Source organism: Dryas octopetala, chromosome 4 (genome assembly GCF_963921425.1).
Source record: "Dryas octopetala chromosome 4, drDryOcto1.1, whole genome shotgun sequence".
Classification (NCBI taxonomy): domain Eukaryota; kingdom Viridiplantae; phylum Streptophyta; class Magnoliopsida; order Rosales; family Rosaceae; genus Dryas; species Dryas octopetala.
The window spans coordinates 24,720,794-24,735,927 of NC_141369.1; the positions used below are offsets into that span (position 1 = coordinate 24,720,794).

Consider the following 15,134-nt stretch of genomic DNA (forward strand, 5'->3'; position numbering starts at 1 on the left):
GACAAAATTGCCCTTGAGGCTTTTATATTATCTTAAAAATTTGCTAATGTAGTCTCAACTTCATATTTAGTTATGACTGTACGACACTCATAACTTCAAATTTAGTTGTGACTGAACGACAGTCACATCTGTGAGACAGTCACAGTTAAGTTGTAACTTAATTGAATTTTTTTTAGAGAAATTATACTATAATATAGTATAAATAGAGGTCAAAATAATATTTTTACTCAAAATAATACATAGTATAGTGGTATGAGTTATCTATTTCAATTTACCATGACAGTCACAGTTAAGTTGTGACTGAATTGATTTTTTTTTTTTTAATACAATATAGTGTAAATTAATGTAATATTTGTGATGTAATATTATTTTTATTTTTTTTATTATAGTGGCATGTGATGTAATATTTGTAAATTTTAATACCTTTTACTTTATTATTTTGTTTGACATTTCAACTAGTACCTAATTTAAAATGCTATTTAATTTTGATACATAAAATAAAAAATTATTGAAATTTAGTAGTTAAAATCAATAAACCTTTAGAAATATAGTTTTTGTAATCATAAAAAATTTAGATTCTTTTGTTTTTTGGGCATTTAACAAGGGAATAATGCTTCAAACCTCCAATTTAACTCCCATGTCATGTTAAGTGGCAGTTTATTAGCAACTTAGCACTTTTGTTTTAATATACTTTTTTGAATGAATAGTCGTGATTGATTGCCACGTCAGTGGGGGTTAAAATGGCCAACATAAAATGGGGGTCTCTAGCATTACTCTTAGAGAGCAAATGCTCACCACCCAATTAAGTTTTTACCACGTGTCATTTGTAGTAGTTATAACAAACTATGGTTTTTTTTTTTTTGGCCACTAACAAACTATGGTTAATTATTCTAATTAATGTATTAAAATATTTTATTGTAAAAAAGATAAAAATAATTTAAAACCAACACATAAAAAAAAAAAATGAAAGAACCCATTAGCCCAGTAGCCCCAATCATAGGAACCACCTCATCCCCCTCCCATCTTTCCGGCATCCCCTCCTCCAACGCCGGCAACATCTCAACCCAACTCCGACCAGCCACCACTCACCCCTCCTCTCTGTTTCTCTCCTTATATTCCTCTCTTTCTCTCTCTCTGTGTTGTTTCTTTTTCTGCTCCTCTGTCTTTTCTCTATTTTTCTCTTTTAGGATCACTAGTCTCTGAAGAACTGATGTAGTTGAATCAAAGCAATGAATGAGATTGAGTTATGGGTTTGACCCATTATCAGATTCTTTGTTGGAGAGGCTTAGATCCAAGACAAGATCTACATGGTTTGGAGGTTGTGGGTCATGTTGATCTTCTGCAGCTGGTTGTTGTTTTTGTGGGTTTTGGGCTTCCATTGAGATTGGGATAATGCTTGAATTTTCAGAGGTATCCTTCCCAACGTCACTCGACGACGACGATGCTAGGACCTTGTAGATCGGCGTCATCCGATCATAATGTGATCGGCAGTGACGCAGAGGTGGGTGCTCGACGATCGGATTTTGGGGGATTAAGCCCAAACCAAACCCCATCATCACCTTCATAGTGCAGATTGCAGAGAAACGTCTCATGGAGTTCTCACCCAAAAATCTCCCATGTGACCGGCCGGAGTAAAAAGAGGAGTTGCCGGCGTTGGAGGAGGGGATGCCGAAAAGATGGGAGGGGGAGGAGGTGGGTTCCTGCGATTGTGGCGGCTGGGCTAGCTGATGGGTTCTTTCATTTTTTTTTATGTTTTGGTTTTAAATTATTTTTATCTTTTAAGTTTTAACAATAAAAATATTTTAATACATTAATTAGAATAATTAACTATGATTTATTATAGTTACTTCAGATGACACGTGGCAGAAACTTAATAGGGTGGTGATGGAGTTGAACAAATTTGCTCTCTTACTCTTAAGTAGGGCTGGGTCGGTTTGCCCGAAAAACCGAGACCGTATCCGAAACCGCTCCAACCGATGCCGAGAATAACCGTACCGGAGAGAAACCGTACCGAGATATCGGTTTGCAACCGAACCGGTATGTTCGGTTCCGGTTCCGGTTCTCAGATCCTAGAACCGTCGGTTTACCGAACCGAACCGAGTATATATAACATTTAATTTAAATATTACATTTTTATACATTTCTATATCTTAAAATACATTTCTATATACATTTTTATAATTTATATAAAAAATATATAAATTTATAAATCCTAAACCCTAAACCCTTTCTATACCCTAAACCCTATAATTAATAATTTATATGTTTTTTAATTTATAGAATACATTTCTTTATAAAAACTAATTAAAAATACCCTAAACTAATATTATAACATATCCTAAACAATTTATACCATATAACTATCAACTAAATATTAAACCCTATATCATATTCTTATATCTCATACCCTAAACCCTATTGTGTATTTTATCAAATCTTATACCTTATAAGGCTTATTATATCCTATACTGATATATTATATACCATAAGACTATAATTGATAATAATTTAATAATTTAATAATTTATAGTTGGTATATAACTAATAACTATTGTCTATATAAATATTTAGTATGATAATAGTCTATATAAATGTTTAAAGTATAGAAATGTATTATATAAAATATATTTTATATAAATTACAAAATATATTTAATACAAGTAAAAACTCCAAACCCCAAAATATCCTAATGTCTAAATTACTAAAATACTAATTTTTTTTATTTTCTCTTTCTTTCCCATTCTTTTTTATACTTCTCTAAACCAAAAAGGTTTGTTCCTATAAAAATTACTGACACATACAGCTACAAGCCTACAACTAGAAAAATTGACATTTACTCACTTCTAAAAGAAACAGACCTATATAAGTATATAACCCCATCTAAACCCCTTTTTCTCTGTGCGTGCGCACTGCCCAATGCCCCACTATCCTCCCTATTCTTATCTTCCTCTTTATTTTCTCTGTAACCATTTCCTCTCTCATTCTCTCTCACTTTCTCTCCATGCGCGACCCTGCCCGGCCAAGATTCACCGTCGCCGGCCACCTCCCAGCAATCCAAGGCCATTGGTCGACTCCCCAAGCCGGCGCCAACACAACCCAGCCGCCACCTAGCTCGGCCGGCCTCCCCACGCGACAGAATCACCACTCCAAGCCGTGCCTTCCTCGCCGGATTTCTTCAAATTCCGGCGGTATTTTCCGTCGACCCAAGTATCAAAGTTTATCCTCTCTTCATTCTCCATCTAATTATATAAATGGATTGGGTTGTTGCTTAAAACTGAAAACCCTCTGTCTCGCTGCCCTCTCGCCACCCATTCGTCGCACCGTGTTGGTCAAGGCCCATACCGAGCCGAGCCGACCGAAAATGCCGGTCAACCGAGTGCCGGTTTACCGGCATTTCGGTTCCGGTCTCGGTAACCAAAAGGGCCATCTGAGAGGGGTTCGGTCGGTTGCCGGTTTGGGGTTTTCGGTTCGGTAACCGGACCGAACCCACCCCTACTCTTAAGTATGCAACTGGCAATTGAGTAACTTTTTGTAGCTCCTTTGTATTCGAGCAACAATATTATTTAAATTTTTAATTAAAATTTACTATTTTTTATCTTTTTAAAACAATTAAAATATATATTAATTTTTTTCGTTTGAGCATTTCCTTGCATTATCTTTCCGCCACATTTGACCAACAACATATGGATTAACTATCAGTTTAGTGTAAATTGTTTATAAATCAATTCCTAGCAAAATTTTGTTAGAGGTTTATTCCATATATTCTAATTTAGTTGGCTAATATTATGGCATTTATAAAATATTTTGCCCTTAAAGATTTTAACAGAGACATCTTAATAAAGTATTTTGCCACGTCGGATGAGTATGAAAAGCTTTTAGCCAATCACTGCCCGCCAAGGGTGATGAAGTTCACTCTCTAAGGGTAATATTGTAATTTAGGATTGATGATGGGCCTGTGATGCTGTGAACATATATGTATTCCCGCGAGATATTTTTTTTTTTTTCTTTTTGGGGTTTAACCCGCGAGATATTTTTTAGTGAATGTGAAATCTCCAACTCCAGGGCCTCTACTGTATAGCTTGTATCCATGTGATCAAATTAGGCTTGGGGCTTTGGTTTTTTTTTTTTTTTTTTTTTCCGTAAATTAAGCTTTGATTAGATTAGTGAGTGGACCACCAAACATGTAATGTGCCAATGTGGCATGAGACAAGCCTAATTGTGACAGCACGTGAAGGATGAGATGATACTCTTTTTTCTTTTTAAGTTTTTAGCATGTTGGATGAGCATATGGCCATTCTACGTACTATGTTTGGTTTAGTAGAACAGATATGAAAAAATATAACCAAACAGACCATGAATTTGAGATTTGTTTATCGTGTTTGCAGGTACTTATGACTCTACTTATTAAGAACACTTATTTTTACACATTAATTCTCAGTTTGATTCCTTTTATTTTAATATTATTTGATCAAAATTTTATGGGTGCCGCTATTCGGACTCAAATTTTTTATCAGTAATTCTAACACACTTTTAAAATCTAACTAAAAAATTAAAAATTACAAAAATTTATTATTATACCCAATAAATTTATCCAAATTACCTTTACTAAAACCCAACACTACATATATCCAACCTTTTCTACTTTCTATATCCAACATAAACACCCAACTTGATCTCCACCACCACCACCACCACCAAAACCAAAATTCATGGGTATATAATTAAGCTTGGGTATGATTACTCGTTCTCAGCAAATGCACTTGTTGACATGTATGCAAAATTTAGAAGTCTTGTAGATGCAATTTCAGTTTTTGAGAAAATTGCACAACCCGATATTGTTTCCTGGAATATTGCTGTTATTGTTGGTTGTGTTCTTCACGAGTACCATGGTCGGGCTCTAAAATTGTTTGCGCAAGTGAAAGGGTCATGAATATGTCCAAACTTGTTTACATTATCTAATGCACTTAAAGCTTGTGCCAGTATGGGGTTTAAGCAATTGGGTAGGCAGTTGCACTATGTCTTGATAAAGATGGATACACGTACAATCAGATTCCTTTGTCAAAGTTGGACTGATAGATATGTATTGCAAGTGAGAGATCATGGATGATGCAAGGGTGCTTTTTAATATGATGCCAACACTAGTATTCAACCAGACTACCATAGGATCTCTTAGGGTTTTGTTAAAGAAGAGAGATGTGTAGAGATGTTGAAGAGATGAGTGGAGATGTTGGGTATATAGAGTTGTTAGGTATACTGATGGTATTGGGTATAGTTTAAGTTAATTATTTTTTAAAATTTTAAATTAAATGTTTGTGTTTAACAATCAATTTACATTAGGATAAAATTAGAAATTAACATTTTATTAAATTATTGGGGCTACTGATAAAAAATGCTATTTTTTAAAAAAAATTAACATTAGTGCGCTACAGTGTTTTTTAAAAAAATCCTTTTTTTTTTTTTATATTTCAGTGCCAATTGATACATAAACAAAAAAAAAATTAAAATTCATAATTTAGGTATTTTTCATTCCATAAATATATTAAATAATAATCAACATAAAACACAAAAAATCAAGATGAGGCATCCATAATCTTTTGTGTTTTAATAATAAATATAATTGTTACTATCGAATAGTAACAATCACCAACAAAAGTTTAGAAGTTTATGTTTAAACTTACATTGATAAGCAGTAACAACTATAACCTTACTTACATATTGTTATTGACATGTAGTAACAATCATAGCCTCATTTACATATTGTTACTGTTTGTCGGTAACATCATAGCCCCACTTACATATTACTACTGCTTGTTAATAACAATCATAACCCTACTTACATATTGTTACTGACAAGCAGTATTACTCATAGCTTCACTTACATATTGCTACTACTTGTTAGTAACAATTATAACTTCATTTACATATTATTATAGTCTCACTTATATATTGTTACAAAACAAATTGATTAATCAAATCCACATCCACCTATTAGACCCACAAATAAACCTGTGTAACCAAACAGATCACCGGGGCCCTCAGATCCATGACCAACTAAGAAGCTTCCCATCATGACAGTAGAAGCTCCAAGGACCAAAGCCTTGACGATGTGTCCTGAATTGGAAATTCCACCATCAACAATGATAGGCCCACCACTTTGTGAAGCAATAGATGCAACCTTGTAAACAGTAGTCGCCTGAAACATATTACTAAAACAAAAGAAATCAATCCATCACTTGGAAAATGAACACTATAATAAATTAACTCATCCATGGTCCTTAATTGGTTCTTTCATTCCTGATTTGATAAGAAAGGTATTAGAGGCTGACTAGAAGTGAAACTGTCATATTCTCTTAAGCATGGCAGTAAGGCAAGTAGCACTTATAAGAAACATTTTAAAAAATAATAAAACTAAAGGGAGTGGAAAACATCTGTTCATTTGATCTTTCAGAAACTTTCGTGATGAATCCACTCTTACTTTGTCAAATATATGCAAATATGAACCACATAACTAAACTTCCACCAAATTTCAAATTCCGTGCGAACTCAAATCTTTTTTCTTTTACCCTTTATCCCCCATATATTTTAGCTACTCACAGAATACATCCATTGCTTCTAGACTGCTAATAGAGTAGTAATTTCAACTGCACCTTTAATTCAAGTATTGAATCCATGAATTTTGTCATCACCAAACTTAACCGTCTTCTAGGTTATGGGGTATCCTCATTAAAGTATGAATATTCCCAAACTCTTTCTTTTTGGGTTAGATTATTCTTCTCTTAGACTAGAATTTCAAGCATTTATATACTCTCTCAACATTTCCCCTAGCAACTCAAAGTTCCACTACTAAATTCAGAGAAGAACCCATAATTACTATAAACAGCAATCTAATGGACAATAGTCAACTCTATCAAATTACAGTTTTTAAAAACAACCCAATTGGCAATTTGGAGAATTGAAATTAGAATCAGCAAGTACCATATAAGAAAGGCACTAGCTTTTTGTTTAGCAAACAAACGGATCCAATTCCAGAAACCCATCACGAAAATCACAAAATTATTAACCCAAAAACCAAAAATTTACTCCGACCACACCACGTAACAATTCAATATCAAAAGCTCAAGCTCAAGCTCAAACTCAAATAAGCTAGTTAAAGTTAATTGTCAAATATCAAACAAAAGCAGAAACTCTAACTTACCTCAAGAAGCTTCAATAGTGACGGCGCAGACCTCCTGAGTGGTACAAATGGACCTAGATCCCATTCCAACCCTCAACCCATCAACACCAGCCTTGCCAATCGGACACAAAACAGTAGCTCGACGGTGGCAGCAAAGCCACTGAACCTGGCTGCTCCGAGATCGGCGTCGCAACGCCGTCCGAGCACCATCGCTCAACCTCTGAGCCCACGTGCGACGACACAGATCGAGGATGAGGGGTGGCTGGGCGTGAGTGAGGAGAGAGAAATGAGAGAGGGAGTAGGAGAAAGACGGAGAGAGAGAGACAGAGAATTGATGAAAAATTAAAAGTAGGCCGGAAGAGAATAAGGTGGTTCGGCTGGGAAATTCAATTAAATAGATGGGTGTAAGAGGGAATATGAGTCCAAAATTAGACTTTATAATCAATTACTTTATGTTTTTTTGTCTTTTTTTTGTCAGAGCCACCATTAAGTATTAACTCGTCAAAGTGGGCTTATTTACTTTGTTATATAGCCCAATGAAATTGGGCTTATGTGTTTTGTTACATTGGACTTAGTTGAAGTACAAGGCCCAAGCCCAATTTCACAGTCGGTTCAATGCTCATAGCATAGCAAACAGTACACTACCTTATTTCTTACTTACTGCCGTTGGCGCCGCCTTTTCTAAACGCAACTAGAAAGTCTAGGAGAAATTTGGAAAAATGGCCACTTTTTGAACCGGTAAAGACTTCTAACCCTCTTTTTCTTTTTTATAGAAAATTATAGGTTGAGAAAATACCCAAATACCCTTAACATTAAAAAACTTGCCAAAACCCTTAACCCATGAGCGTCTCTCACTCTCTCCCATCTCACATCTCTCTCTTCCTCTCTTCTCAATTCCAGTTCTGTGATTTTGTCTCTCTCATCTCCCTCTCTTCTCTAGTCTGTATGTCTCTCTCTCCCATACCTCACCTCAATCTCTTCTCCACACTCACGACCCAGACCCGCCACACCATCAAGTTGCCGACCCAAGCCACAAGTCTCACCATCATCGTCTGCACGCACCGTCGTCTGCACTCATGTAAGTTTTTCAAAAAATTCTGATTTTTCCATTTTGTTTTTATGGAATTCAAATAATTTTGTTATTATTTTGGTTTGGGTGTTTGAGTTATGGAATATATGGCCTGTGAGGGGGGTTGATCAATTGTTCCATCGGTTTAAGAATGATTGGAAGTCTGCATTGGGTTTTATCACACTTCTTCCAACCACAATAGGATCACTAAACCAATTGGGTAAATCTTGATTTTAGGTGGAGGTTGTTGTGTGGCTGTTTTAGGTGGAGGAGGTCGCACTGCTCACATTCGCACTTGAGGTGGTTGAGGATGAACGATGGACATTGAGGAATGGGTCTATGACAAAGGAACAAGCTGAGACGAGGGAGGGTGAACTGAAGTGGGAGAAGGGGGAAATAAGTGAGGGAGGGAAAAGACGTTAGGGAGGGCTGAGAGAAGATGACACATAGACTGGTTTTGGCAGAGAGAAGATGAAGAGACTGTAGCTTTCTTGGTTTTGACAAGTTTTTTAATTTTAAGGGTATTTGGGTATTTTCTCTACCCATTTGGGTTAGTTTTTTATGAAAAAAAAGAGTGCTCCTATTTACACACCTTTTTTTTTTTTTTCTTTTTGCACACCCCTTATCACTTAATTAGTGATTTTACAGATTTATCACATTATGAAAAGACCCTAAAGCCCTCCCAACACACTCTATCTTCTCTCTTCCTTCCCTCCCAACTGTGCCTTGCCCAGCCCTCTATCCCTTTCAGTCTCTGACTGCGACCACCCTACCCCAGCCCCGTCTCGTCAAGACCGGAGACTGAATACAACTGAATTGATAGGAAAGAAGTATAATACATAGCAATATAACCAAATCAAGTATTCGGCTAAAAAGGAAATCAAGTAAGGATAGAATCAATACATGAACTAAATCAAAGATAAAAACAGGGGGGCCACTGCAGATCTTGTTATTACCAGATTATTAATATGCAGCTCTATCAACACCCAAAAACAAAAAAACCTTCATGCTTCCTGAAAGGTTTCAAATGTTTATAATAATGAAAATCTTAGGAACAATCAGCAATATGCATTAAAATATTGGCACCGCCGCGCGCAGCACCTTCCAGCCACCGCGTGCAGCATCGTCGAAGCCACCCGTGCATAGCACTGTCGAAGCCACCTGCACGCAGCACCGTCGAAGCCACCCTCGCGCAGCACCGTCGAAGCCACCTGCGTGCCCTTCTGCTCACACCACACCACCCCGTCAAGATCAGCCACCACCCCGCCCCCTCTCTCTCTCCTTCCCTCTCTCCACTCACCCAAGCAAACAGCCAAAAAATAAATAAAAAAATATTTGTAGCTGGTTCTAAAGTACAGTGCCGAACATTAATGAAACCATTCGGAAGTATTTCGTCGAACACTTTCAGTCATGTTCTGCTGGTGACTGTCGAATGAAGAGAAAAATTTCGGAAGTGCAGTGCCGAACGACCTGCGACATTAACAATCCCTCACCCGAAAATTAAACCCTAAACTCTAAAAAACCTACACTCTAAATCATCTAAAATATACAAAAAATGTGTTAGGATGGGTGTTGGGGGTGAACCAAAGGACTTTTAATTTTTGGTGATGTTGGGGAGAGGAGAGAGAAAGATGGGCTGGGTATGTGTGTTTTTTATTTTTTTTTGGTCTGATGAGGTGTATTGGATAAAATGAGGGTAATATAATAATTGGAAGGTGTCTTAAAAGAGAAATTTTAATTTTAGAAAAGAATAAGGGTGTGTAGGAAAAAAAATGCGTGCAAAAAGAAAAAAAAAAGGTGTGTAAATAGCAACACTTAAAAAAAAAAAGGATTAAAAATCTTTAATGGGTTCAAAAAGTCATCATTTTTTCCAAATTTCTCAGAGTCTAGAAGTGAACTCAAAGTGCAAAACGGTGAGTTTTGGTGCTGCATTGTGGAGATGTAGCCGTCGGAGCTTCCCGTCGCAACCGTGACTCAGCGCGACCAATGGATGGTAGAGAGTCAGGTCTTTCGGACTTGCAACCTCTTCGCCAGCGTTCCCCGCAACGCCCAATCCGTAATGTTAAAAAACAAAAAAAAATCCCCAATTCCACCCTCAACTCAATCATTCCTAGGGTTTCCTAATTCTAGTCGTTTGGTTGGTTCCAGAATTATAATGATTTTTCTTGTTTGGGTCTTGATTATAAAGGTTGGAACTTCAGCGTGACAATCACATTATCACATAGAGTACTAAACGAGAGGTCTCAGACAACTCCCTACCTCATTTTCCATTTTGGATGCCAAGTAAAGCTCTCTCTATCTCTCTCTGTCTCACACACCACATACCGACCTAAATTTGATGAGCTGAATTTATAGAACTGGTTTAAAGTTTTTATTTTTTTGTGAAATTTTCAAATGGGTGCATTTGTTTTGTCAGTCGACCCTGGGTTTGCTATTGGATTCTTCACTCATTGGGTTTACTAGGGGAGTCTGTTGATGCTCAACTGGAAAATAACACCATTGACTTCCTTAACCGTTGCCAGGTATGCACATAATCAATTGCAAGTTGTATGACAATCTCACATTGCTTAAATTGAAAATAATGAAAGGCCGGTGCTTTTGTTTGCTTGCAGGACCCAGATGGTGGATATGGTGGCGGACCTGGACAGGCAAGTAACTGGTCCCACTATCTGCCGAGGTGGCTTAGTCATTGTTGATGTATAATATTTGTTGAACCTCTGTTGGTGTTATTTGTGATAGCCTGAGTAGAACTGCTTTTGTCCAACCTTGAAGTTTGTTAGTTGCTTTCATTCGACACGAGACTTATTTAACATTATTTGCACCCTCTACTTTATCATGTATTCTTTTGCTTACAATAGTTAACTTGTTAACTGTTTTGTTCAGTTGCCACATCTTGCAACAACTTATGCTGCAGGCAATTCACTTGTAACTCTGGGTGGTCATGAAGCTCTTTAATCAATTAATAGGTGGTCAGTTTATGCTCCTAAACAAACTCATTCTCTTAGAACAGTGCAATTCCGAGCTTTTGGGAAGTGATTTGACATGATTCGTTTCTATTCAGAAGTAAATTGTACACGTTTCTGCGGCAAATGAAACACCCAAGCGGGGGCTTCAGGTTCGATACACATTAATTCTGGATTTTCTAGTTTGAAATTAGAAAGTACAATGGGATTTTCAGAACCTTTAGAATATTACTTTTACTATCATTAATTACTTTTGCTCAGGATGCATGATGCTGGAGAAATTGATGTCCGGGCATGCTACACTGCCATTTCTGTTAGTCTCTCTCTCTCTCTCTCTCTTTCTACACATACAGTCACATACATTTGTTCAGAACTGGAGATTACTGGTCTGCATGCCCATTTTTAATGCACATAAGAATTCTGTTCATTAGAATACTTTGCAGAACTACAATGTGAGATGCCTTCTTGGGTAACAAGAGTAGAGCATTTTGTCTCAAGTGGCTATTCATCCATTGTTAGACTATTATTAGATCACAGGTTCACGTTGGAGGTCTGGCTGTATGGCTAAAGGCATTTCCAATTGTTCCTCACCTACTCCTATACTCCTTTTGAACTTGCTAAGGCTTGTGCTTGTACCATCCTTGTTGTCCTAAAATTGTTGTACGATCGGTATATTTGTTTATGATATTTATAGTTCTGTCCTTTATTTACAATGTTGTTATATGCTTGCTTAATTTTCATCATGGTAATTTTGCTCATGCTCACAGGTAGCAAGTATTTTGAACATTTTGGATGATGAACTGGTTCAGAATGTTGGAAGTTACATTTTAAGGTTGTTTAGCAAGTCTTTAATTTTTAAATTTAGCTGAGTCGGAATATTTTTTATTTCTTTTTGGTTTTGAATTGACCCTTGTTCTAGGTGTAATTATGGTTTTCTTTTTCTTATAAAAGCCTTTGCTGCCCTTTATTAGTAACTTTCTTCTGTTTGCCTTCCATGACATTGAGTCATTGACTGAATTTTGTTCTCCTTGATATGAATTGGAATTAATATCACGGACAAATTAATTTTTATCCCTTTGCAGTTGTCAGACTTATGTAGGCGGAATTTCTGGGGAACCTGGTTCTGAAGCTCATGGTGGGTATGTTTCAGACTTATATCTGTTTAAAGATTGTAAATTTCAATTTGTATCAATGGTCTCTTTTCCTTGTTATGTGGATGAAGTATTAAGAGACTCTAGTTGGAGTGGAGAGCATGAGTTTAAAAGCCCTTGAGCATTAGCTTTTATATTACTAAGTAATAATGTGACATCAGATGTACGTATTAAGAAATTGGCATATCTATGTTCATTTGACTTCCAATCTTTCCTCCACTCACATGCCAAATTTTTTGTCTGCCTGTTCTCCCTTTGGCAAATTACCTAATCTGAAGATTGTACATGTGAAACAAAAGTTTACTATTGTCAAGTTCTTTGTGAACTTTTTGAGCAATGTATTCTGGCTTCCCTTTTCTTTTCCATCCATTCACCTGTCACAGAAATATATATGTGTGCTTGTTGTGTGCATTCCTTTGGCAAAGCCTTTAATAGATCCAGCAATTTTTTCTTCAGGTACACCTTTTGTGGGGTGGCAACAATGATTCTGATCAATGAGGTCAATCGTTTGGACTTGCCTAGACTAATTGTAAGATAGTTTGCATCTCTTTGCGTGATTGAGATTAAATATTTCATTTTATAACTGCGTATAATTATGAGAGTCTATTCGAGTGTTTTTTAATATGCTTTTAGTCTGCCGTATTACTATTCACTGTAGCTTCCTTTTGCAATGATTTCCATAAACGTCTTTTGTAAATTTCTTACAAATATAGTTTGCTATTGTATTGGGATTGGTTGGTATTTCGACAAGGGAGGGAGTGTGGATTTCAGGGGAGGACAAATAAATTGGTTGATGGTTGTTACTCCTTTTGGCAGGTGATTATCTACCTTTTTCTTTATCTTCTTAGGGATCCTTCTTAATCATAGTTGAATTGATTATAATAAGTGAACAGGGAGGTGTTTTTGCGTTATTACAAAGAGTGTGTTCAATTGTTGACGAACAATTTGTGCTCCCGGATGCTGGAGGACACTGCACTAAGGATAGCCCGCACACTTCTGCAGCATCTAGTATAGCTGAAGTGGGAAAAAGTTTTGAAGGCGCTTCATCTCAAGTTGATGAGACTCCCCATTCTAGGCAGGGAGGTAGGCTGACTTAGATGAGTTTGAAGACGTTTGGCCATGTATTTTTTACCAGAATAAAATTGCCTTTCAATACCCATATTTTTTTTGTTTAACTTTCTTATTTTATATGCCGTGAGGTTTATCTTATAATTTTTCCATTCTTTTATGCATGGCTGAATGTCCAGTGAATTTCAATGATATTGGTTATACTCTTATCAAGAGGCGTGTAGGGAGCCACTTCTTTACGTCATAGCATTGCAGCAATACATAGTTTTATGTGCACAGGTTTGGCTTCCGAATACAACTTCACACTCTGATAACTGGATGCTTGACTGCATGGGTTTTCAAATGAATATCTCATTTGCCTGATATTGCTGTAGAAATTAGAAATCTTACTTCCCAGGGGTTAATGTTTCTAATTTGATTTGGTCGATGCAGGATGAGAAGGGTGGACTGAAAGACAAACCTGGGAAATCTAGAGACTTTTATCACACATGTTATTGTCTAAGTGGTCTTTCTGTATGTCAACATATGTGGTCAGATGATGAGTCTCCAGTGTTGCCAAGAGCAGTATTAGGTCCCTAATCCAATTTGTTAGAGCCAATTCATCCCCTCTTCAATGTTGTCGTAGACCAGTATCATGAAGCACGGGAATTCTTTACAACACACTGAGCCACATTGTGCTTTGAGGTTTTCTCATAACTTAAGGGCTGGACTCTGGAGGAATGATGCATAATATGTGCAATGTAACATTTCATAATTCTGGACATGGTCTGTGATATATGAAATTTGTTCAATTCTAGGTTAGCTCAAATACTGTACCTGCTACATGTACTCACAGTTATCAAGTACAAAGATGTGGAGGCATGCAATATTTGGAGCTTTTACATGTACCATTTCATTGGTTAATAAAGTAACTGAGTTGGCTACTGATTTACACCTAGGAGAGCTTGATGCGGTTTATAAGATTCTTAATAATTGTTTCTTTACTTGTATGAATAAACAATCCTTTTGGACAACATTGGGGTTGAATGGTTGATATTGAAACTCTAAAACAAACTTATACTATAACAGGGCACAAGACTGAGAAGACACATGGCACGATTGATGGAGAAAATAAAGGGGAATGGGGGTCCTGAATCTGAATAGCGAGAAACTAATAGGAAATAGTAAAGATTAGATTCACTTGTTTGAATTGGTGACAAAAGACATAAATTTCTTGAAGAAAATAACAAGTATACGTGTTTTTAGAATAAATGGTTGTGCGAACTACGAATGCAGATTGAATATATATTATATATAAGACATTACTATATATATATACTGACACTGTATAATAAAAAAGATTAAAAAAAAAGTCTATGTTCTTTACTTAAAAAAGTGTCTACTTTACATCCTCTTATACTAACCGACAAAATTACAGCCGTCTAGATGAAAAGAGATGAGTTTGGACCATTGGATCTAAGCAGCCCTAACCCTAGGCTTCTATATATAGAAAAACACTCCGTACTTAGAACTAGATTATCTGACAGAAATAAAATCTAGTTGATGAGAGCCGCCTGAGTCCCCAACACTTCCAATACTTGCCTCCCATATCCATCTCTGAATCTCTTCACTTCAACTCTTCCACTGCCTCCCCTGCATCTCTTAACCACTTCTTGCCATCAGTGGCTTCTATTAATCGAAGTCCTTTGATTGTCGGACGAGATCTGGAC

The 15,134-nt window shown here is 36.6% G+C and overlaps 1 pseudogene; it reads left to right on the top strand.

The window, feature by feature from the left end:
* The first annotated feature begins 9,933 nt into the window (after positions 1 to 9,933).
* LOC147288699 (protein farnesyltransferase subunit beta-like) lies at positions 9,934 to 14,341 on the top strand (annotated as a pseudogene).
* The last annotated feature ends 793 nt before the right edge of the window (positions 14,342 to 15,134 follow it).